At 37.9% G+C, this 24516-nt stretch overlaps 1 pseudogene; it reads right to left on the minus strand.

Moving 5' to 3' along the window:
- Window positions 1-21694: 21694 nt before the first annotated feature.
- Window positions 21695-23058, minus strand: LOC110804167 (zeatin O-glucosyltransferase-like; annotated as a pseudogene).
- Between the last annotated feature and the right edge of the window lie 1458 nt (window positions 23059-24516).

Below are 24516 nucleotides of genomic sequence, written 5' to 3' on the forward strand. Positions count from 1 at the left end.
TCATCCAAAATCTGACAAATGTATCCTTGTGGGCTATCCAAAGGAAACAAAGGGGTATTACTTCTACAATACATCTGAGAACAAGGTGTTTGTTGCTCGAGATGGTGTCTTTTTGGAGAAAGATCACATTTCCAAAATGACAAGTGGGAGAAAAGTAGACCTCGAAGAAATTCGAGTCGAACAACAAACTCTAGAGAATGCTCAAGATGACATTCAGGATGAAACTCAGAGATCTTTAGAAGAATCTAGTGAGAATCATGGTCAATCTAGAAATATTACCCCGCGTAGATCGCAAAGATATAGATCTCAACCGGAAAGGTACTTAGGTATCTTGACGAACGAGAGCTATGACGTTCTATTACTTGAAAGTGATGAACCTGCGACTTACAAACAAGCTATGACGAGCCCTAGCTCCAAGCAATGGCAAGAAGCCATGCAATCTGAATTAGACTCCATGTCTGAAAACCAAGTATGGGATTTGGTCGATTTGCCAGATGGCTACCAAGCCATTGGAAGCAAATGGGTTTTCAAACTGAAAAAGGACAAGGATGGGAAACTTGAAGTTTTCAAAGCTAGATTGGTTGCAAAAGGTTACAGGCAAGTCCACGGTGTGGACTACGATGAAACCTTTTCACCAGTTGCAATGCTAAAGTCTATTCGGATAATGTTAGCAATCGCTGCATATTACGATTACGAAATATGGCAGATGGATGTCAAAACTGCTTTCTTAAACGGCGTTTTAACAGAAACTGTGTTTATGACACAGCCTGAAGGTTTTGAGGATCCAAAGAATGCTAAAAAGGTATGCAAGCTAAAGAAGTCAATCTACGGATTGAAGCAGGCATCCAGGAGCTGGAATATACGTTTTGATGAAGCAGTCAAGGACTTTGGTTTCATCAAGAACGCAGACGAATCTTGTGTATACAAGAAGGTCAGTGGGAGCAAAATTGCTTTCCTAGTATTATATGTCGACGACATATTACTTATCGGAAATGACATTCCTATGTTGAATTCTGTCAAGATTTGGCTTGGGAAATGTTTTTCGATGAAGGATCTAGGAGAAGCACAGTACATATTGGGCATCAAGATTTACAGAGATAGATCTAAAAGGATGATTGGACTTAGTCAAAGCACTTATATCAATAAGGTGCTTGATAGGTTCAAGATGGCGGACTCCAAGCGAGGCTACCTACTCAGTGCTACGCAAGACTCAGTGCCCAAAAACACTTGATGAGCGTAGACGAATGAATGGGATTCCATATGCATCATTGATTGGTTCAATAATGTATGCTATGATATGTACACGCCCGGATGTTGCGTACGCACTCAGTGCTACGAGCAGATACCAGTCAGACCCAGGAGAGGCGCATTGGACTGCTGCCAAGAACATTCTGAAGTACCTGAAAAGGCACAAAGATGACTTCCTGGTCTATGGTGGAGATGATGAATTAATTGTTAAAGGCTATACGGACGCAAGTTTCCAAACCGACAAAGATGATTTCAGATCACAGTCTGGGTTTGTCTTCTGCCTCAACGGAGGAGCAGTAAGCTGGAAAAGTGCTAAGCAAAGCACCATTGCGGATTCTACAACTGAAGCGGAGTACATTGCTGCACATGAAGCAGCAAAGGAAGCTATATGGCTAAGGAAGTTCATAGGTGAACTTGGTGTAGTCCCCTCCATTAAAGGACCAATAGCCCTGTATTGTGACAATAACGGAGCTATTGCACAGGCAAAAGAGCCTAGACACCACCAGAGAGTCAAGCATGTACTTCGTAGATTTCACCTTCTACGAGAGTTCGTTGAAAGAAAAGAAGTCGAGATAAGCAAAATTGGAACTGATGACAACATATCAGATCCATTAACTAAACCTCTGCCGCAGGCGAAGCACAACTCACACACTGCAGCTATGGGAATCAAGCATATTGGAGAATGGCTTTGATGTCTCTGTTTAATGTTTTGAAGTTTTAGAGTTTAAATCTTTGTAAAACATTATTGGTTAATCATTCACAATAAATGAAAAGAATTCATTTTTCCATTTAATTTGTGGTTTATTAAATGATGAGTCCCTTCAATTTGACGATATATTCAAGATAGACTGTCAGGACCAGTCCTGTGACTAAGAAATGTCTATCAAGTGAACTTGAATGTCAAAGGTTGAAAATGGTCCCTAGTCGGAGTTTTCTATAAAATTGGACGCATAGAAAACGTTAGACGACTAGAATGCAAGATGACTAGTAGTTCTGTTTCTTGAACTATGTGGACATGGCAATGTCATAATCATTTGCATAGATACTTACTTTGGGAAGACTAGTATCGGACAAGACCTATGAAACTTTACTGTAAGAGATGAAAATCTGTCATAAGTAAATTTCATTAAATTATTAGACACTAAATCCTCAATACCTGAGTGATTTGAGATTACTTGTTTGAGAACTGGTTGCTTTGACGTTGACCAACCGTCGCACCGTAAAAGGAGGCTATAAAGGCAACGCTCAGGTAATCACCTATCAAACGAAGTCTAATCTCAAGATCGCAAGATTGGGATTGTCCTCCCATAAATCGGGATGAGATGCTTAAAAGTTGTACAAGGCCACTCGGAGAGCTAGAAACTGTGAAATGCATGGCCGTGCTCGGATGAATCATAGGCTATGATTATCTGTTTATTTGATCAGTTGAACTCTGAAACCGAGGAACACCTCTGGACATAATAAGGATGACAACTCTTACCTTATGTTCAAGAGCAAGCATCGAGCGACAAAGGAATTAGGAAATGCACACTTGTCCCTAAGGACAAGTGGGAGACTGAAGGAAATAATGCCCTTGGTCCAAGTATGCATTCTATGTTAAGTCTAATAAATGCGGTTCAGTATTAATTAACAAGTTAATAATTCAGTGAGATCAAGTGAGCTGAATGCCTAGCTAGAGGCCGCTTCAGTTCAAGTGGAAATTAATAATATTAATCCACAGCTTACTCTTGACTGAACCCGTAGGGTCACACAAATAGTACGTAAACGGATCAAGTATTTAATGGCATTAGATACTCCATCTATGGATATTCGGAATCGACGGATCTTGGTTTCAGTGGGAGCTGAGATCGTCACAGGCAAGAAATGAATACTCCGGAAACGATGATATTGCCGGAAACGGAAATATGGATCGTATCGGAAATATAAATATTATCCAAGTCGTAGATGTTGCCGGAAACGGAAACATGGTACGTATCGGAAAATATTATCGGAAATGGAAATATTACCAGAATCGGAAATATTGCCGGAAACGGAAATATTGTCAGAATCGGAAATATTATCAGAATCGGAAAATAATTCCGGAAACGGAAATATTAAATATTTGTTCGAAACAGGAAATTGATTCCGGAATCAGAAATATTAAATATTGTTCGTATCGGAAATGAATTCCGGAACCGGGAATTTAATCGGAAGCGTATCATACGAATTAGCATCGGACGAGGCCTGCCGGACGAAGGCCCAGCACGAAGTCGGGCCATCGCCCAACAAGCCAAACGCGCGCCCAGCCAAGGCAGCGCCCAGGCCCACCGCAAGGCAGGCCCAGCGCGCGCCTAAGGCCATGGGCCTCGCTGCGTGGGCTGCTGCTCGCACGCACGCATGGGCGGCCCTCGTGGCTGTCGTGTGTGTGTGTGAGTTTGTGTTCATGCACGATTCCTAAAACTATTAGAATTAGTATATGATTAAATTCCTATTCCTAAAAGGATAAATTAATTAATTAGAGTTCTTGTAGGATTCTAAGTTTAATTAATTCGTATCCTACTAGGATTCAATTCCCTTTCCATAACTCTATAAATAAGTGCCTAGGGTCACATATTTTCAGAGATTAATTCAAGTATTCAAAGTGAGTTTTGAGAGAAAAATTCAACCATATTTCTTACCTAAGAGTGCCGAAAATTCTAGTACCTTAAGGGTGATTCTAGTTGGTCAATCTTAAGGCGGATCCGGACGTGCTGTGGACTATCTACGGAGGGACGACACTTGGAGTCCTAAAGACTTGTTCTTGTTCGGTTCGGGCGCAGCTAGGGAAGGCACGCAACAAAGAGTATGCATCTAAATTATGTTATATGATTATGTGTAAATAATATGTATTCCTGGCTTAATGGTTATTTCCGCATGATTTATGTATTGTCATATGTATCATAACCTAACATAATCAACATGCAAAAGCCATATAATAACAATTCAAACAATCATGAGATACAAGACTCGACTCTTGACTCGACTCTTGACTCACAATTTAATTAGAATAAGCTTCGAACGGGCCAAAAGAATAATCCACAAAGGGAAAAAAGGTGATGGGAGCCAACCAAACACCAAATATAATAATAATAAAATCGGGCCATACCGAGTGTCGGGCCATACCGACGGAATTCTTGCACATAATATAAATGAAACAACGTCTTGTATCATTAGTAGGAGTACGAGCTTTCCGGCAAGACTCCCCCCATTGTTCATACTCAAGGTATATACGTTCCAAGAGTTTTGAAGCTTGTTCCGGTTGCACTTTACGTTTATTAATATTTTAATAAGGCGAACTCAAGACTCGACAACATGCATACATACAATTAATAACGACAACCAAAACAATCTTATTTTAATGCTTTAAGACTTGTGATCAACCAAGCAAGACACTTGTGATATTACTACCATGTTCCTCCTCACCAAAGTGAGACTCCACATCATGCATATTAACATGAGGGTTGTGCCCTTGCACGACAAATCCTAATTCATTTCATACATAATATTCCCAACTGAAACCTACATGTGCGGTGGCTTACGTGAGCTAACCCTTCACATGTGGTAAAATAAATAGTACAACGAGGTACAAATAAATGGCTCAAAGTATGCTAGACATCCCGTACAATAGCATACAATTAATTAATCCATCCCTTGCATGTGAATTTAACCATACATGCATAAATATTGAACAACATGATTGACAATGAAATCCATACTCATAATAATCTCAACATGCTTGTTCAACAATTAATTCAATAAATCCAACATCACAAAACACATGCTCGTTCACCAAAATAAACATGATTTCACATAATGTAATTCACATCATCAACAATCATGTAATGTCATTGACAAAAAGGTGTGGTCGCCCTAGACTTGTACGTACCTTGAATACCTAAGCGTAGGGGCCACTTTGCAATAACGAGCACTCAACTAGAAATCACCTCCTATCATCAAAATAATGAAACTTAAATTATTTCCATGTTCATTAAATTTCCAGCAACTTTATAAAATTTAAAACTCCCTTTAGACTTTAGAATTCAATCGTTTTTCAATAATAAAGTTGTCTCAATTTGCAAAATCAATCCCTAGTACAAAAACCTACTTTTTCCGCCTTTAAAATCAATAAAAATCAACACTTTAAACCTTTATTCAAATCTGAAAATATAATTGATTATCATAATTAAAATCATCACCTAATTATGCTAATCAATTGACTCATTAGGTCTAGGTTAAAACCCTAACTTGAAAATCCCAATAACACTAGTTTAATATAATAAAAATCCATGCTTTATTAAATAAACAAATCTAAAAATTCATCCTTTAATAATTAAAACAAACCTAATGAATCACAACACACAAATCCTCAAACCACGGTATTCATAACCGGTTCCCGGCATTTTAATTTCTCAAAACAATATTAATATAATAATTTAAAATACGGAATTTAAATAGAATAGGTAAGGAAGAAGAGAATTATACCAATCCGACCTATAGCACGGAACAATCACGAATTAGGGTGATTGGGCGAAAAATTGAACAAGAACGAACACGAACAACACACACACACACACGCACCAACCGTGTGTGGGTGTGCGCGCAGCGACGAGGGACGAAGCACAGGCGCGCGCTGCGCGAGGGAGAGGCAGCAGGGGCGCGCTGATGTGCGCGAGGAGGGAGCAAGGGGCGCGCTGCGTACGCGAGGGAGAGAGAGAGCAGGGGGCGCGCTGGTGCACGAGGAAGAGGGGGCAAGGGGTGCGCTGGTGCGCGAGCAAGAGAGAGCAAGGGGCACGCTGGGCGCGAGGAGAGGGAGAGGGGCGTGCGAGTGTGCGGGGCGTGAGGCCGAGGCACGAGAGCACGAGCAGTGTGCGGGGCGTGAGGCCGAGCACACGAAGGGCACGAGCACGGGTGTGCGTGCGTGCGGACGAGAGGAGAGAGAGAGAGGAGTGAGGTGCAAGAAATCAAAAAGCGGATTTATGAAATTTTAGGGGTTTATTTAATGATTGGGAGTCCTATTTATAGGCTCCCTAATCCCTTGATGGGCTAGGCTTAGGATATTTAAGTTGGGCTTAGGAATTAAATGAATTGGGCTAGCTTAGGACTTCAATTAAATACTTTTGATTGGGCTCGTTTAATAAAACGAATTGGACATTTTTATTAAAAACCTGAAGTTTTTAAAAATCATTTGCAACTCATTTAATTTCCCGACTCAAGAGTTAAATTCGTTTCGTAATTAATTAAAATAATAAATATTCTAATTAATTAAAATACATTAAATACATTTAAATATTATTTAAATGCTAATAAATCGTAAAATTCTTTATAAATATAATAAAATATATTTATAAATATTATAAAAATACGAGGTATTACATTGGCCTTTGTTGACATAAACTCATGACACTAGCTTGAGGCTGCAAATAGTGAGTCCTAGCAGATATGATCCTCGTGCTTACCTGTACAAATTATCTTACCTCATTCAACCCATCTTTCAAACCGTCTTGAGTCACGAATAAAAAAAGAAAACAAATGAAAAGTACAAAAAAATAATAAATAATAAAAAAGCAAACTTTGCAAAGCGCCTTTAAAAAGTTCGTTTAAAAAGAAAAAAAAAGCATTTAGCGCACCAAAAAAGATCCGCCCAGAAGTCATTCTCAGCGCCCATAGCTGGGCGCCGAAATCTTTAGCGCCCCAGCCTGGGCGCTGAATCTCTCTGCTTGCTAAAATTTGTCCAGAAGTGCTCGTCATTTTATCCGCACATACACGGAAAAATAACGAACACTTGGGGGGTACAGCATGTATTCAGATATACGTACCACCAAAAAATACATGTACTCAAAATAAATATATATAAAACAAATTTTTGGCTTACGGCAAGGCAGCAGATTAAAATAATAATAAACTTCACTTATTCTACCGTTTCAAATAATATGTTCCCACCTCATAACGTACTTGTTTAAAATCGGCATTCTAAGAAACCATTTTCTGGCTAAGAACTACGCAAGACCTGATTCCGAATTAAATCTATTTAAGGCGGATACGTAGGCAATCCATGATTCGGTCCAACCAATATTAAAGCCTATAGAAAAACAAGAATAAAAATAGAAGTCCCTTATTGAAATTTAATTACTTGCAATCCAAGTCGAAAGAAAAATTTAAGTCAAAAGGAAGAATCCAAGTCGTCAAAATGCCAAAATTAATGAGCACACATCGAAAAATAATAAGGGCACGTACCCTTGCCAGAAGGAGCACTCACACTCCTAGGCACTTAGCCAAGACTCAAAAAGATCGCTTTGCCTCAATTGAATGGGGGCTAGCGCAAGCGTCTATGACCTCTAAAGTACTCGGCTTGACCCTCCCTAAAGCGAACTAACTCACTTAAAGACTTTCTTTCACCACTAGACATAGTCGTTCGCTTAAAGACCTTCTTTCACCACTAGACACAGTCATAATCGCCAACAAGTAGTAAAGGCAGTAAGTTTGCTATAAAGAGGATTATTCTACGGCATTGCCCCATCGTTCCTTCGAACTCAGGGCACCCGTTCGTGGTAATTCAAATGCTTGCAAATCCCCTTTGAACCCGTAAATTAGACATTGTCAATAGGACTTGGCACTTAACCAAGGCTCACCCTACTCAGACATATGACACGGGCATCTAAAATCGAAATCTGAAAACATTATTAATGGGAAGACATAAACAGCAACTGGGGGCTAAAAAATTGAAATGAAAGAGATAGGGAAGGAACTAAGTATACCTCGACCTTTTATACAGACATACACCAAGTAAATCTAAGTCAATTTGAAAACGGTTTATATTCCCGCAATTTTGGAAAAGATGGCCCTAAAAGCCTAAAGTATATGCCAAACGGGCACAAGTATACCTTGACGCCTGCACCTTGGCTTCCAGCTAATCCTTAGACAGCATTCCAAAAATCGTAACAGTATTTTGATTCACTCATGTAATCCTGTACGAACCCTTCTATAAGTCAACTTACTTAGGACACCTCGGATTGTACACAGTAGGACTCGGACTTCAAATGATTTTCAAAGACTTCTTCGAACATAATAAAGTGTCGTTGGTTTAGGCTAAGTATGCGTTTATCTCAATGTTGCAAGTGAGTCAAAAGATTTCTAAATATGATTATGGGTAAAGAAAGGCACCTAGCTTTTGGTCAAGGCGCACTTCAACATGTGACTACCTTGACCATAGCAAGGTCGCACAATACGACATTTACAAGAGAAGTAGCAAAATCACTACTCGAACATACCTCGCACTAAACGAGTCTGGTTCAAACTATTCATGATCCATGTCACCATGAATGCACAAAAACGTATGCAAGGCATTATAGCACCAAGCCAATCCCGTAGCTACAGTTGGAGGCTTGAGAAAAACACTCTAAAAATGCTCGAAATGACGATTTCATCGCAAATTCTTGACGCTAATGCTATACATATGTCATAGGGGCACGATCCTAAGGTCTAATCATGTAAAACGAACCTTAGAATGGCTACAACCCCTCCCAAATTCTAAGCGCTACTTAGAATATATAAAGTCACCCCACTAACAAAGGTAACTGAAAATCGCGAGTCACCAAAACTCCGATCAAACTACTGCACATAACGCTCGCCCTACAAGCGCCCGTTACACAGTCTAAGTCATTCCAAAGCAAAAGCGAAAGAAAAATCAAGGATAAGAACTGTCAAAATATACCTAGAGATAATTTTCAACGCCCAGGGCTGGGCGCCAATATCTTTAACGCCCCAGCCTGGGCGCTGAATATCTCTGCTTGCTAAATCTTGCCCTGATATAAAAAAAAGAGAAAGAAACACCTATGAATCCTCGCATCGAACGAAGTAATAAGACGTGCAAACCCACGCAGAAGGTGCTACACTTGTTCGAACACCTGAACGAGGCATGATGAAGTACTCCAATGCAAAAATAATAATGATATCCTAACGCCTGGAGGAATGTTCTAAGACACGCTGTTAGGCCACACAAGCCTACGTCGCACCATAATTTAAACCATCCCACGGTACAAGTCTAAAAAAGAGAGTAAGGCATATCGCACTAATGCGGGCACGACCAAGAGCATGAGTAAAAGAGGCAAAGACTGCTTATCGCCCAAATTCAAAATGCAAGCCCCACGAAGGGATAGCTCGCACCTACACGAGCGGAACCCCAAGGCATCTTTCTCGAAAGAACCTACAAAAATCGTACGCCAAAAGGAAGCATCCCAACATGCATACTTGGGGGGCTCCAAGCTACGAGACAACCATAGCAAAATAAAAAAAATCTCGAAGCAAATGTTTGAACAATCGAAAGGGTACGATGTTTGAGCCCACTTCATGAATGGGCCTGAACCCTATCAAGCTTCTAAGCAAACTATTCAAAATCCGTCATTGCTCAAAAACAAGAAGAAAATGAATGATTCAAGAAAACTGATTAATGGACCGCACACAACGGCCATTCTATGAACGCTCGTTCGCACACACATGTCATCATTCTAAGTATCGAACATTCACGAACGCGTTCAAAAGGAAAAATATACAACAACAAGAGCGGTCAAAGTCTTACGCCTCAAGGTATGTTCCTCGGGCCATATAGACTCGCCCAGCTATCGCAATAACTGTACGCCTTAAGAGCAACAGTTCCTTAAAATAATCGCCCCAAAGCGACAAGCACCGTAGTCCACCAATCGGCTACGGCTTCTCAAGAAAATCATCACGTTCTAAAAACAAAGGAAAAAACAAAAGAAAAGAGAATACATAGAACTTCCAAGTGAAATAAACGAATGAACAAGAGGCCAACTGTGTCATCAAAGACCAGCCCAAACAACACTTTCAACGCCCCACCTGGGCGTGAATTATTTCAACGCCCAGGCCTGGGCGCCGAAAATGAACCCAGGCTCAAAAAAGGCCCTAACTTCTATTGGGCCCTGCCGCATCCATTCGACTCAAAAATTGCACCTCACGACTTTGTCAAGAGTAGCATACCACTACGAAGATCGCTCGCACTTACGAGCACGATCCCAAACACAATCAAGGACATTACAAAATGCGTATCCCCAAAGAACCTCTTTGACAAGAACTGACCGCCAAGCACGAGTGCTTGGTGGCTCGAAAGAAAATATATATTTCAAAAGAAAGTGTGCAAAGTTAAAACAATATTCCCAGACTACGCTGTTCAAAGTCCCGTGTTTGGATAATCTCAAAAAAAAAAAAAAAAAACCGGATTACGACCTCAAGACAAAGGTCGCCATTGATACTTATACATAGTCCCCTAATCAAGGACCCCAAGTAGTGGCAAAATTGAGCCGAAAAGACTAGCTCAAAACTATGAAAAGATGATGGCCACAAGACAATGGTCCGTCTAAGCACGTTGTCAACCCACATTCAAGTGACAACTAAATCCGAGCATCCCTCGAAAGAATTCGCTCTTACAAGAATGAATAAAAGAAATTCTCAAAAGAAATCACGATAGGGACTTGTCCACCTCAATCAGGCAAGACCGCGACACGCGAATCCCAAATTAAAAGACGAATTCAGGTTCGCTCACCTCCAGCGAGCGGGGCGTCCACCCTTAGCGGACAGGGCTCGCCCACCTTCAGCGGGCGAAGGAGCGCTGAGGGGAATTAAATTTTTTTTTTAATTTGAAATTGGTTGGGAGGCAAATCCAGCGGGGGTGCTGGATTGCCAGCGGGCATGGCAGTAACTGCGATTTCGGAATGTTTACGGGCCAGCGGGCCCGCTAGGAGAGCGCTGGAAAACACGCACATGAGGGAGCAGCCAACTTGTGTAGACACCTACTTTTGTCCCCATTCCCGAAAGGGAAAGGTTCTATGATGAAAACATAAATCTCCACTTAACAACGCATCTCCTATAAAATAAACGAATCTCAATTCCCCTTTTCATTTCACCCGAAACCTGCTATTTATAGAAACCTGCTAAAAATAGTAACTGCCGTAAAAGGTAGCTTCTAAAAGTGGCAAGTCATAAAAGATAGAAACCTGTCAGAATTAGGTGTTGCACTCCAACATAAATCCTACATGAGATAGAAAACTGCGAGAATCCTATTCCTAATATGATTCAGAAATAAGAGTTACGTATTAATTAAAATCCTAACGAGCCTAGAGTTCGTAACGGGCCCAGACGCATTCCGTCAAGAAATTGATACGCACTAAAAGACTCGATTAAGTCTCAAACACTACGGATTTCAGGAATCCGAATCTGACAAAGAAACGGCCCAAACAGCAATTTCAACGCCCAGCCCTGGGCGCTGAAATTGCCTGGATCCTATTTTCAACGCCCAGAGCTGGGCGCCGAAATCTTTGGCGCCCAGGCCTGGGCGCTGAAATTACCTGGGTACGTGTTTTTTCCTAATTCTTTGTGGATTAGAACTCTGCAATTCTATCTTTCCACGAACTCTTCCCCATAAATACAACCCGAAATTTGACGTGAAAAGGACACACAAACACACACAATTATATTCTGAGTATTGACTCCAACCCTAACCTAAGCCTCACGCTGCGAAATTGTTCACGCGTTCTGTCGCAATCGATCCATAAATCGAACAGAACGTATCATGTCCCATAATTGAGATTCGTTAAATAAAAAGGAGAAATAGCAAAGTCAAAGTGGTTAGTTTTCTGAGAACCGTGACGCACCTCTCAAGGGTGCGTCGTAATGTATCCCTTTTCGATGATTTAAATGCTTTCCTCGCCCTTTTTATGAACTGTTAAACTAACTAAATCTGATTGTTCTATCACGCCTAACAAATATAATATTTTTGGGAAATCGGATTATCATGCTAGGTCCCTTAATGTTATTTAAATCAGATAATCGCGATCGATCTAGTATTATATGTTGCATATTGCTAAAATCAACTCAGATTAGTTTAATAGTTAACGCATGTCCCTTCAATTATTTATGCTGAGCTAGTAAGGATATCCTGCCTCTGGAGTTATCGACGAGCGAAAAACTCCTCTCGGTAGTTACAGTCCCCCGAACCCTCAATCTCTACCTTGCGGGTGTATGTTGAGAGATCCCCACACCAGGGATCACAAGGGAACCTACGGCCGTCGTGGTCAAACATAATTGCACTCCCTTTATGTCACGATAACCGGGTTTTGTCAGTTTTTCTCATTGTTGTTAAAAACTGAATGGCGACTCCTATATTACTAGTCAATTGGGTGTATACTCACAGGGAATCCAATTACACTTGATTGAATAAAAGAATCGTCACACCCACGAGGGACGAGGTCACGCATTAGCCTCGTGCTTTTTCGACCCCCTCATAGCTTGCTCGCTGCATTGGTGATGCTCGCCGATGCATCATCGTGGCTTGCTAAGACTTGTCGATGCATTGGGATTTTCATAATTAATTTGATCTTACACCTATAATCCTAAAAAAAAAATCAAGCACCACTATACTCAAAAGTTAGAACCGTTAGTATAATTAAACACACACAAAAAAAAATACGATTAACGAAAGAGAAAACTAATCTAAAATGAAAATAAAATAAAAATATGAATTCAAGTGAAATCAAAAGAAAATAATCGTTAGTGAAAATTAAACGCACAAAATGAATAAACAAATAAATAAAAAAATACGAGTAACGAAAATTAATCGGAAAAAAATAAAAAAAAATTATGAATTCAAGTGAACTCAAAGGAAAATATTTTTGTGCTTTGTTGTTTTTTTAATTTTTATTTTTCAATAAATTAAGCAAATAGAAATAAAATACTAAATTAAAATGGAAATAAATGAAGAAAGTTGAAATGAGGGAAAGTTAGGAATCGGGTTGTCTCCCGATAAGCGCTCGTTTTAGGTCATTAGCTTGACTCCACTCAAATTGTTAATTAGAAGAATCCAACGCCTTGAGTAATTTATCAAATGCCCCTGCAAACATGTCATTGAGCACTACGTATGGCTTGAGTAAAACCAAATTCATCCTCGCAAATAGGGTATTAGATAAATAAGCAGAAAAAATAAAACCAAAAGAAAAAGAATCAGAATAGAGGAAAAATCAAAAGAAAAAGAAAAAGGAGAATATTTACAACTTCCCTCTAATTGCTCCTCGGGCAATGTAAACGTTTTAGAATGAGCATCAAGGTCGGCAAGGTCAAATGTATCATGGAATGGAGACCTATTGATAAAGTGCGAAAGACTTAACATGGGAGATGTAGGAAAAAGATCAAGCCTCTGCGAGAACGGGACATAGGCGGGAGGAGATATAGGCTCAACATTAATTCTTTTACCTATAATTCCACCCTCGTGAACAAACTCGTCACTAAAATCGTCAACCAAAAGTTTCGCAACCAACGATTCTACAACCATTAGTGATTCTTCATCCTCCAAAGTCTCCGTTATATCCAACTTTTCCTCATCAGTACCAAAAGTCAAATGATAACCTTCCTCTAATGAACTAACATTCTCAACAAATCCACCATCATCATCATCATCATCATTATAAAGGATTTTCATGTCACAATAAGATGGTTCGAGTTGGAAATTTTGCATATCAAATCGAAGGAAAGGGTTGACAGTACTAACACATGACTCGTTATAGGGACAAAGAGAAGTATCATGGTCATGACAATGACAATAAGAACAATAATATGGGGGAGGGGTGTGAGTTTGAGGAATAGGAAAAGAGAAATTTTGCAGAGTAGGTTCAACAAACATTGTCATCTCCCACTCATATGTATCCCTAGCTAATTGCTCAATCAAATCCCAACACTCTTCTGGAGTCTTCTCCACAAATATATAACTACTCATGGAATCCAACACCAATCTTGTATCTTCATTCAATCCTTCATGAATCACCATACATAGTTCCCATTGTTCAAAAAGATGATTTGGACCAAGAAAATCTCCGAGCCTATAATAATACCTCCAAAACACTTCATTCTCGAATTGAGGAAAACAAATAGAAGCCATGTATATTTTAAAAAAAGCTAAAAAGAAAAATAAAACTGTCTCCCCGGCAACGGCGCCAAAAACTTGATGAATTAAAAAGTGATACCGCAAGTGCACGGTGTCTGTTGTTAGCAGATACTTAGCAAATACGGGTCGATCCCACAGGGAGACAAGTTCTATTAGTTTTTGCCCAATTATTGTAAACTATTTCAATAAACGAAAGTTGATTTTGGTTTATAAACTAATGAAACTAAAGCAATAATATAAATGTTGAATTTGACAATGAATTAAAGGTCTAGGGCATCTGTTCGGTTCACCATGCTTATACCAATCCAAGAACACAGATCAATCCAGAAAAGAATAAACTAAGCCGAGTAATTAAAGTACATGTTAATCCTACGGTCGGGTCTTAACACTTTCAATCCAACATATGCAGTATGGTCGCTAGCATAATCAGAATTGCCAATTGCACCAAGCCTCTAAGAATATGATCTTTCAATTCTAATTCCTATTAGATAAATAATCAATCCACGATATTGGCCAATTACATTAATCAACAATTAAGAACAAATCAATTGGAAATACTCAAATATAATCTACAAATTTACAAACTTTAATGCATAATAATCATGGTATAAACATGGCTTCCCTTACTTAGCCCTAGAAAATGACTACTCGCTCATAATTGAATTAACAAACATGAAATAAATAATTAAAACGAGATTCATAATCAAAGGACGAATTAGCTAAGGAACGAAAATAATAAGAAAGAATTAAAGCAAAAACAATTCTTGAATTACCTCTAGATCGATGAATTGAAATATGTAAAATCTAGGGTTCAACAATGGAGGAAAGAAAGAAAACAAAAAATAACGTGAAAGAGTTCTAAGAGAATTTAAAACGTAAGGGGAAATAAAAGCGTAAGGGAAATAAATTAATTCCCTTGAAGTATTTACATGCTTCCTAAATTCTAAACAAAATAGGAAATAACAACAATTACATAAGTTATCATTTAATTCCACGATCACCAAAACGAATGAAACGCCCGCACGGAATTCAGTTGGGCGGAGAAACCAGCGGGCCCGCTGGTGGGTCACTGGTTTTCGCGCCCATGGGGAAGATTCGGGCCATCGTTTTGGGCTGCGGGCGAATCGGATAGTCGAGCCACCTTGTTTTTGTCATAACTCTTGTTCTACAATTCCTAAAGGGACGTATGACCTGTCATTGGAAAGCTCTTGAAGCCTAATTTCTAGTCCAATCAAAATCGTCTCATTCCGACATGTAAAACTTGAGATATCATCAAAAGAGTGAACGCATGTCCGTTTTGATGCTTAGAAAAATAGCGTTTAGCTTCGTTGTTGACTCAAAATTATCCCTAGAGACATGCAATGATCCTCGAGTCAACATTCCGTCCGTTCATCATCCAAATCAACTCATAACACTCCGAAAGCACCGTGAAATCACCTGAAACATTAAAGAAAACACAAACGGGGCGTAATAGAGTACGACAACGATAACTTATGCAAATGTGACCCTAAATGCAACTAAAATGATATAAATGCCTAATAATGCAACCTAAATGTGCCTAAAATACCTTATACAAATATGACTCATCAAGTGTCCTTATACAATAGAAATAGTTGATTTATATTGAGGGGAATATGTTAATCTTGGTAACATAAGTCATTAAGTCTACAACGAGTACTCCGTATACCTTTCGGCTTTCTAAGGGAATTGGGGAAGTGTCTTACGATAATTCCTTATGCAACATTACATTAAAGTATTAAATATTTAAATGGCATACGAGGAGTACTGACAACGAGTCGTTCTTGATGCAAACATAACTAGTATTCTGAGATAATGTGGGTATCACTATTGATATGTGAGATTATGTTAGTGGGTTAGATGGAGGGAGTTAACAATTATCGATTCATCTTAACACGTTCACGGAACCATTTGATCAGTGGATTTTGGAGTTTTTTCTATTTAATTAATTAGGGAAAATAATTTTTATTTCTGCATTTAGAAAATAAAATATGCACTAAGTAACACCCATCTTTATCAAAAATTCTTATTTACATGGGGATGTACGATAAATATTGTACACCGAAGTTAAAGTTAACGTAAAATGCTTAAAAGTTACCCTTATATATGTAAAAGTTATCTATTTTTTTAGTGATAAAATTTTCAATTTAATAAAAAATATTTTTTCAAAATTACTAATAATGTATAAAATTAATCATTTAACCCTTAAAATGTTTATCTATCAATTTTTTTTAATAATATAAAAGTTGGAGAAAACTAGGTAAAAGTTAGAGAAAACTGGATAAAAGTTATGTTGGTGTACAATAAATTTCTTGTACGCCTTGTGTATGCAAGACCTTTTGCATCTTTATTTACAACAAACTGAAATCATATACTCAAAAGTATGATGCTGTGCATCATGGCATCGAGCGTAGAAACGACGAACTTTCCTTTGCTTCGCAACTACAGAGTAAATTAAACGGTTTTTCATGAAATGCCCATGAGGTTTTGAAAAGGCGCACCAAATACCCTCGCGTCTTTTGAATCACATAACCCAAGTTTGCACCAAATACCCTTAAACCGACCTTCCGTTAGTCCTCCGTTAAGTCGTGTTTATAATTCACAAAATGCCCCTATTTATAAATGTATTGCACAATATACACCTTTTTTGAAACTAAGTTGCACCAAATACCCATAATGCTTTTAAACTACAGAATTTGATTTCCACAAATCGTTCACCTAATATTATATGCTTAATATGCTAATTTGCATATGCTTTTAAACAAAGGGTCAAATTAAACCGTTATGAGTTCAAGAAACCCTGTATATAATGGAACCAAAGAGTACAAGATGATATGGAAATCAAAACTGTAGAAATGCAGAAATTAGTAAAAATAACAGTCCTTGTGAATAAAAACTGAAGCTCAGAACCGTCTTTTCAACTCTTTTGCATCTTTGAGTCATTCTTCATTCTATTTCGGGACAATTTAGATGAGTCTGCATCCAATTTTAGTTTGTGGTGAGGGAGGATTTTTTTTTCTTCTTTTTTGGGGGTGTCCGGGGAAGGGAATTGCTAACCATCATTATCAAATTGTTATCTGAAATGGCTACAAATGACCAACCACCTCCTCCTCTGCTTTCCGAAACCTAGGGCCTTGAACCCAAGCACCATCTATGGAATCAATAAATCCAGTCAAGCCATCGTCAACAAAATCACCAATACTCTTAACTTTGGCCTCCTTGGGCTCAACAAGGTAATTCCCTGAGAAACAAGCATATCAAAATTTGGGCGAATCACCACCCAACAACTTCCTCAAACTATCAAGATTTAAAAACGCAAGCGAATCAGACCCAATGAACTCCCTAATTTGCTCCACATTCAACCTATTTGAGATTAGCTCCTCGGAGCTAGGAGCTGAGTATCCACACCATAATAGCAAGAACCAATGATGGGCGGGCTAGCAATCCTCATATGTACCTCCTTTTCACCCGCCTCCTTGAGTAATCGAACTATCTTCGATGATGTGGTTCCCCTAACAATCGAATCATCAACAACCACAACCCTCTTCCCCTCTAAAACAGCCTTAACCGGTGCCAACTTAAGCTTCACACCTCTGTGAAGCTCGATAAAGGTTCTCCCCACATCAAACCCTGTTGAAAAGGCACTCCATCTTTCTCAGCATACCCAAGAGAAGAAACAACCCCAGAATCAGGCACTGCAATAACCACATCACATTCAACAGGCGAATCAAACCAAAGAAAAAAGGCCCAGAAATCATACGCCAATTTGTAATCAAAACAACTAATCAACAAGATCAAGAAATCAAACCTAGCAGAAGAATTGCAAGAACGGTCAATCCTTCAATCAAAATCAAGACTGAGGAATGAGATGCCTTGCTCCAAACAACAAACCCAAGAATCATAACCAAACCACCGATCAAAATCTGGTCAATCCTTTGATCAAAACGCTGAAGAACGCACAAACAAATCCGGCGACCTTTAGCTAGATCCCGGGCTCGATCTGGTTTAGTATCCTTGCAATTCGATGGCGATCGAGCCACTATACTTCAAAATTGTGAGTTAGGCTTGTCGGCGACCAGAGATCGGAGATTGGCCTCCGTCGGCGACCAGAGAGCGGAGATCGGACGCCGCCGGCGACCAGAGAGCAGGAGGAAGAACATCAGAGAGGAGAGAGAAAGAGAAAGAAATTGAGATTTTTTTGGGGAATTTATGTCGAAAAACATGTATTAAGGGAAAAATAGTAAAACGCGCGCGCCTAACGGCAGACTAACACCATTAACTCAAAGGTATATCTCATGAACAGTACGCAAAAATAGGGGTATACTAGGTTAGGTCCCGTGCAATGCATGGATGAGACTAAATATTTTTTTTTCCGTTCTAAATAATTTATTTAAACGAAGTTTTTAATAAAATAAAATCATTTTTTATCAACGGTTGTTGGGAAAATCAGAGAAAATTATTATTTATTTGGATTGTAAAGTGATTTGTGCAATTTTAGGAGTTTAACATTTCGACAAAAATACTTAAGTTGGGAAAATATAAGAAAAAAACTTATCAGACAATTATTAGATATCATTTTATTTTGGAATTGAATAATATCCCTAACCGTAATCATACCCGTACCCTCGATCTATCCAAATTTTGGGATATGGTATTAATTTGATAACTATATCAGTTATAATACCCTATTTTCTAGATTGGGTATATAATAGGCTTTCAGGTTTATAAGTAATTTTGTTGGACACACTTTTTAACACTTGTTTTACATAAAATAAAAAATAAAAGATTATTTTTTGTTTGGTATAGTCGTATAATAACACATTTCAGTGTAATTTGTTTATTTATTTATTTATTAACAATTGTAGGTTAAGGGTATAATGCATTTTTTTGAAATTTTATATGCAAATCAAAAAATATTTTGCTTGCTTGCTTTTACGGAGTTTCCGTAATAGCTTACTACGTATATTATAGAAACAGTAATATAAAAAAAACTATGATTTTTTTTCCATTCCTAACATATATGTTCTTCAAATGAATAATAAAATATATATTTTTATCCTTGCCGTAATACATGAAATCATAATTTATTTTTTCTTTAAAACAAAATCGCGCGGTTTTTTAACTTTTATTATAAAACCGCGTGGTTTTATAAGGGGTTAACCGCTACCTGAAATGGAGGCTCATTAAATACATAAGCCGCTATTTCAGATAGCGGTTTACCCCTTTAAACCGCTGTTTCAGATAGCGGTTTATTGTAGATTTTATAAAAAAAATTAGACCGACTTTCTTGCTGACGTGGACGGTAGAGTGGGAAATAAGTGAAAATGTAGCGTATTTTGGGAATTTACGAATCTTCAAACAATATTGAAGGAAATCGCTCTGATTTTTAATCAATTACTAATCAACTTTTTAAATAACAAATAATAAATTTTTAATTGAATTTTATTATATTATATGGGGGTAGTTTAGTCATTTTTGAAAGAGACACCAAAAGTGTGATTACTATTTTAACCTCAACTGATTATGTGATTTAAAAAACGCGAGGGTATTTGGTGCGTTTTTGCAAATGAAAAAATCGTAAATTAAATCGTTCCATTTTCTTTTTGGCGCAATAACCAGCGAGCCCGGCACAACTATAAAGCCGTTGCTGTATATCTGTCATCATAATCATAATCGTCCTCAGTTCTTCAACAATCCGCCACACAAATCTTCACTACTTGCAGGCCTGTTCAACACTTGTTTATTTCGGTAGGTTCCTTGTTTTCCTGGTAATAATTTCGGTTCCTAATTATCGTTTCAATTTGAAAAAAGAAATTACATTTCAATTTTCATCATCAATAATTGTCTCAGATTTCGTGGTTTTAACCTTGACTTTCACAAATTTTGTCACAAATTCTCTATTTTATTGAGCAATATTTTCGTTTAATTGAGTGTTTGCATCTATGTATAAGATTAGATTAATGAACTGTTCATAAAAATAGTAAAATATATTGTATTTTTTTTATATTTCTATTTTTATTTAGGGTTAACGAAAATGAGGAGTAATGTTCATTTTTGACATGAGAACTCTGAGATTTTCTCCCAAATTGAAGCTTAAACCCATTATTGCTAGTTTCAAGGTTATAAAAATATAATTCTAGCTTAGGGACACAATGTATTTTGAATGTGGATCTCTTATCTTGGAAGATTGATATGATACTTGATAGACTGTTTGTTGAGAAGATTAACTAACACATGAGTTGAGACTAATTGTCCCACGTGGAATAACATATAAAATTGGCGGGCTATTCCACCTTTCACCAATTGGTTATAGGATGGAACCCGTTAGACTTGTATGTGTTCAATATCTTCTCTTGTATGGGCTTGTGTATGGCCTGGTGAGTTTATCACTGTTGCTTACTCAAACTCGAATACCCGTGTCAGACACATGAACATACGGCTGTTTCACGAATTTGGTCTAAAATGAAGTGTCGAGGATCCGGCATGGTTATTAGCGGTGAAATAATGAGGGTTCCAAGTAATATAGAATGCATCCTCTGTGGCTCTGTCTGAAAAGTATATGCGTGTAGTTCACTTAATTTGTTAGTTCCAATTTGTGGTACATATTGTATTGTGATGGTATAATATTGTGATGATTTGGGTGTTTTCTTTCTTGAAGACTTTTCTATTTCCCATAAATGTGTGATTACTTTAAAAGGTCTATAGTTGCCTATTAGCATTTGAATATGAAATGAACAGAATGATTTTGAGAACTGCAAGACTGCGGAAGCTTTAACTAGAGATATTATTTTTATGGTGGCTTGTAGAAGCTATTTTAACCTGAATTATGAATTAAAGTTGTAATAAACCCATGCAGATGAAGAAAATTCCTCAAAATCCGCCTATTAGGGTGTGGGGGAGTGAATACTGATGCATTTATATGGGTGTTAAGCTTTCTGTGGCTTAGAGGTTTGTTCTCCATTGTCATATCATTGTAATAATCAAATTTTCTGTTTGTGAATTAAATATTTATTTCCCAAGAAAGGTTTATGTTGGTATATAGTGCATTGTCCGAATCGTGTAAATGATGATTCTCTTGAGCATAAAGAATTTATGGAACTTTTTGGAGAAGGGGACTATAACTCTAGGTCAATAACCAAGCAATTTGATAAGTATTGTGAGTTAGTTTGAAGTAGGTGGTATTCAACTGCCATGCTTCTATAACAAGAAAGTACAATACAATTCTTGTATACAGAGTAAAGCATAGTGTAACTGTCCAGAGACATAACTTTACATTAGGAAAACCACTTAGAAACATTCGTCAAGAACTCATGAGCTTGTAGAATATCGACCTTTTCTTTTTCTGAAGCATGTTTTATATGTCCCTACGTTTCGGTAAGTTTGTGTATGGGCAATGAGACATGCCTAGTTCCATCCTTTGCTGTTTAAGGTCAGGGGAGTTCTTTAGTAGTAAAAAACTAATAATCATCTGGTGATGTGTGCAATGAGTGAGTCCATTTCTAAGTGAGCAGTACCACCTTTAGTGACCGATCCTTGAACAACTTTTCCTAGTTTTGCAGCTCTTTTTCTCATCTCTTCTCCTTCCTTTGTGGCCATCAATGTTTTGATATGTTCACCATAGTATTTGATTCTACCAACTGAGCGTGGTGTGACCAATCCCTCACCAATGTGCAAATTCTTTAAATCTCTGTTACCAGAACGGTGTTCCTTGGTTGGTCAGAATCTCAGACCAGGCTGCTGTAGGGACTCCCACACTGATACCATCATTGCACGAGTTCCATCCACAGTGACTCATGAACCCCCCTGTTGCCCAGTCTCTTACTACCATCCTCTTTTTTTCACTGTCTCTTCATACCCTTGTGGTAGTTGGGGACCTCTTACGTTCATCTTCTGCAATAAAATGTCACTTGTATTAGAGTCTCTAAGCACCCATACAAAGTTTTGCCCGCTTCTTTCAAACCCTGTTGCCAATTCCTGATCTGCTCAGCACTTAGGGATGTTGAATTGTCGATGATCTAAAAGATACATGTACAACATAACTTTTGCTATTGTTCGTCTAGCCATTCTAAGGGTTGATGTCTCTGTTTTCCACTTTTTCTTTACATTTCCACAATTAAAAGGTCCAAATACAAGTCTTTTATCTCTGCACTTGTTGATATCTTGTCCAACAGATCAACTTACCTGCCTTCTATCAATCTGGAAGTGTTTTAGATTCTTCCAGATTCAAGCCCAACAACATGAATTGATTGGTCACAAAGCTGTCATCTCTGGTGGAGTGCATCCTCAATTAGAAGGAATGCATTTTGGGATATCTTCTAATTCAAGCTGAAAAGGTTTTTCAGCTACGCTGTCCCAGGAATTCAAGAAAAGGGTAAAAGCAGAAATGAAATCAAATTGTAAGATTCAGCATTTTGGATGAATTTTACATCTCAGAAGCCAGTACTATATCATAAATGGCTATAATCCTCCTATCGATAGTTGAGACTTTCCTTGAGAGCTGCTTCGAGAAATGGATAAAAGTGCACAGGATAAGGGATACAGTTTCGGGGTTCTGAAGTAGGTTGTACTATAAGCAGGGAGTTGGAAGTCATGGAAATGGATTTTAGTTAAACCTTTTACATCCATCCATGGAGATGGAGCTTTGCTTTGCAATCGTAGCTTGCTGATCCAGCAAAATGAACTGGTATTCCATAGGAGGTAATGAGACGAGAGGAAGTAATGAGGACGAGAGAGATGAAGGAGTTGGTTGAGATGGCCTTGCATTGTAAGGGGCACAACGCCGCTGTCACTTGAGGAAGTTGGTTTAGGTTGCAATTCTGGCCTTCCATTTTGGTTCAAGTTTGTGGGGCTAGACTTGGAGCTGGAGGAATATAATTTTTAAACTGTTGCAGCCTTTGAGTGCACACAAAAGGAATTTGCTTGACCTAACATTTCTCACAACGGAATTTACTAGCTTATGAGCCTTGTGCTCTCTTAGACAAAAGTAGTATTAGACTAATTTTCCTAGTCCCAAGGACTCCCAACGTTTTATTTTGTGCTGATTATATTCAGAAGAAAGTAATAGCCACTTTTCTTTTAACTTCTTTTAAACATCTCAATAATAATAATAGAATCACTTTGGCATTGTTTTGTAACCCAAGTGTAGAAAACAGCTAGTGATGTGTGCATAATTGCTTAGGTCATCCATTATAGTATCTGGAATAAAAACAATAGAATCTGAATTGAATACCCGTCACATAATTTCTTATCTCTTAGGGAAGTTGCACTTCATGTGATGCGGAAGTCAATTAAGTAATTCATGTCAAGAGATGAGCTTCGTTCTTGTATTTTAATGCATAAATATTTCCTCGTTAATCTAAGATATCATATCTTTTGTTTTGATCTTGTTCTTCATGCTCATTAGGGTGAATTTTCTATGCTTTAGGTATCCGCGGCGGCTTCCGTGGTCACTAAATATGTCCTTTGTTCTTTTTAAATGGTTGATCTGTTCTCCCTGCATTTCCTGAAGGTGTGATATTTCAGTTCTCATAGAAATATGTTTCTCTTAATTTTCATCTTCACATTGCTTTCAGTCTCTTGTTCTTGCTTTGGCATAATGTTGTTAGGTTTTAATCTGGTGCAGACATAAATCTAGTTTTCCTATAAGCAGATACTTCTAGCCTAGAAGTATCTGCTTACAAGAAAATTAGATTTATTTTGGACATTGGAGTCATACAGAATGCTAAATGGAGCAATGTCTTTATTCAATACAGAACTTTTTAAGAAGTAAAATGAGATTCCTTGATCTAATTATTATCGAATGAGCAGCACATTTTCAAGATTTCTTTTTCAATTTTAAATTCTTGATGGGTGAAGAGAATGTATTTAGATTGACGTAGTATAGTTAAGTCCTTTGGAAACATTTGCTTCAGCAACTCTAGTTGGATCTCTTATCCACTAAACCATCTTAAATAAGACTAAAGTTCATTTGGAAACCTATTCCTTCAGCTACTTTGTTATGCATGGAGGAAGTTACCAAATTAATGGCAAAAAAAAGATTTTTTTTGGGTATTTACTACTTTAAAATACACCTCTTTACTATTTACTACCTTATTGAAAGGTTTTTGTTATTTACTAACTTAAAGTATGTTTTTGTGTTGGAAACACTATCACTTTACGGTTTTCTCATTTTAAAATTAAGATATCTCTTTATTTTATTTTATTTTTATGCAAAGAAGGGAAGAGTTTAGAATAAAATTAAAGAGTAGCTACAAAAAGTCTAGGGACGCATTTCGTCCATACTTACA

Source organism: Spinacia oleracea, chromosome 3, assembly GCF_020520425.1.
Source record: "Spinacia oleracea cultivar Varoflay chromosome 3, BTI_SOV_V1, whole genome shotgun sequence".
Classification (NCBI taxonomy): domain Eukaryota; kingdom Viridiplantae; phylum Streptophyta; class Magnoliopsida; order Caryophyllales; family Amaranthaceae; genus Spinacia; species Spinacia oleracea.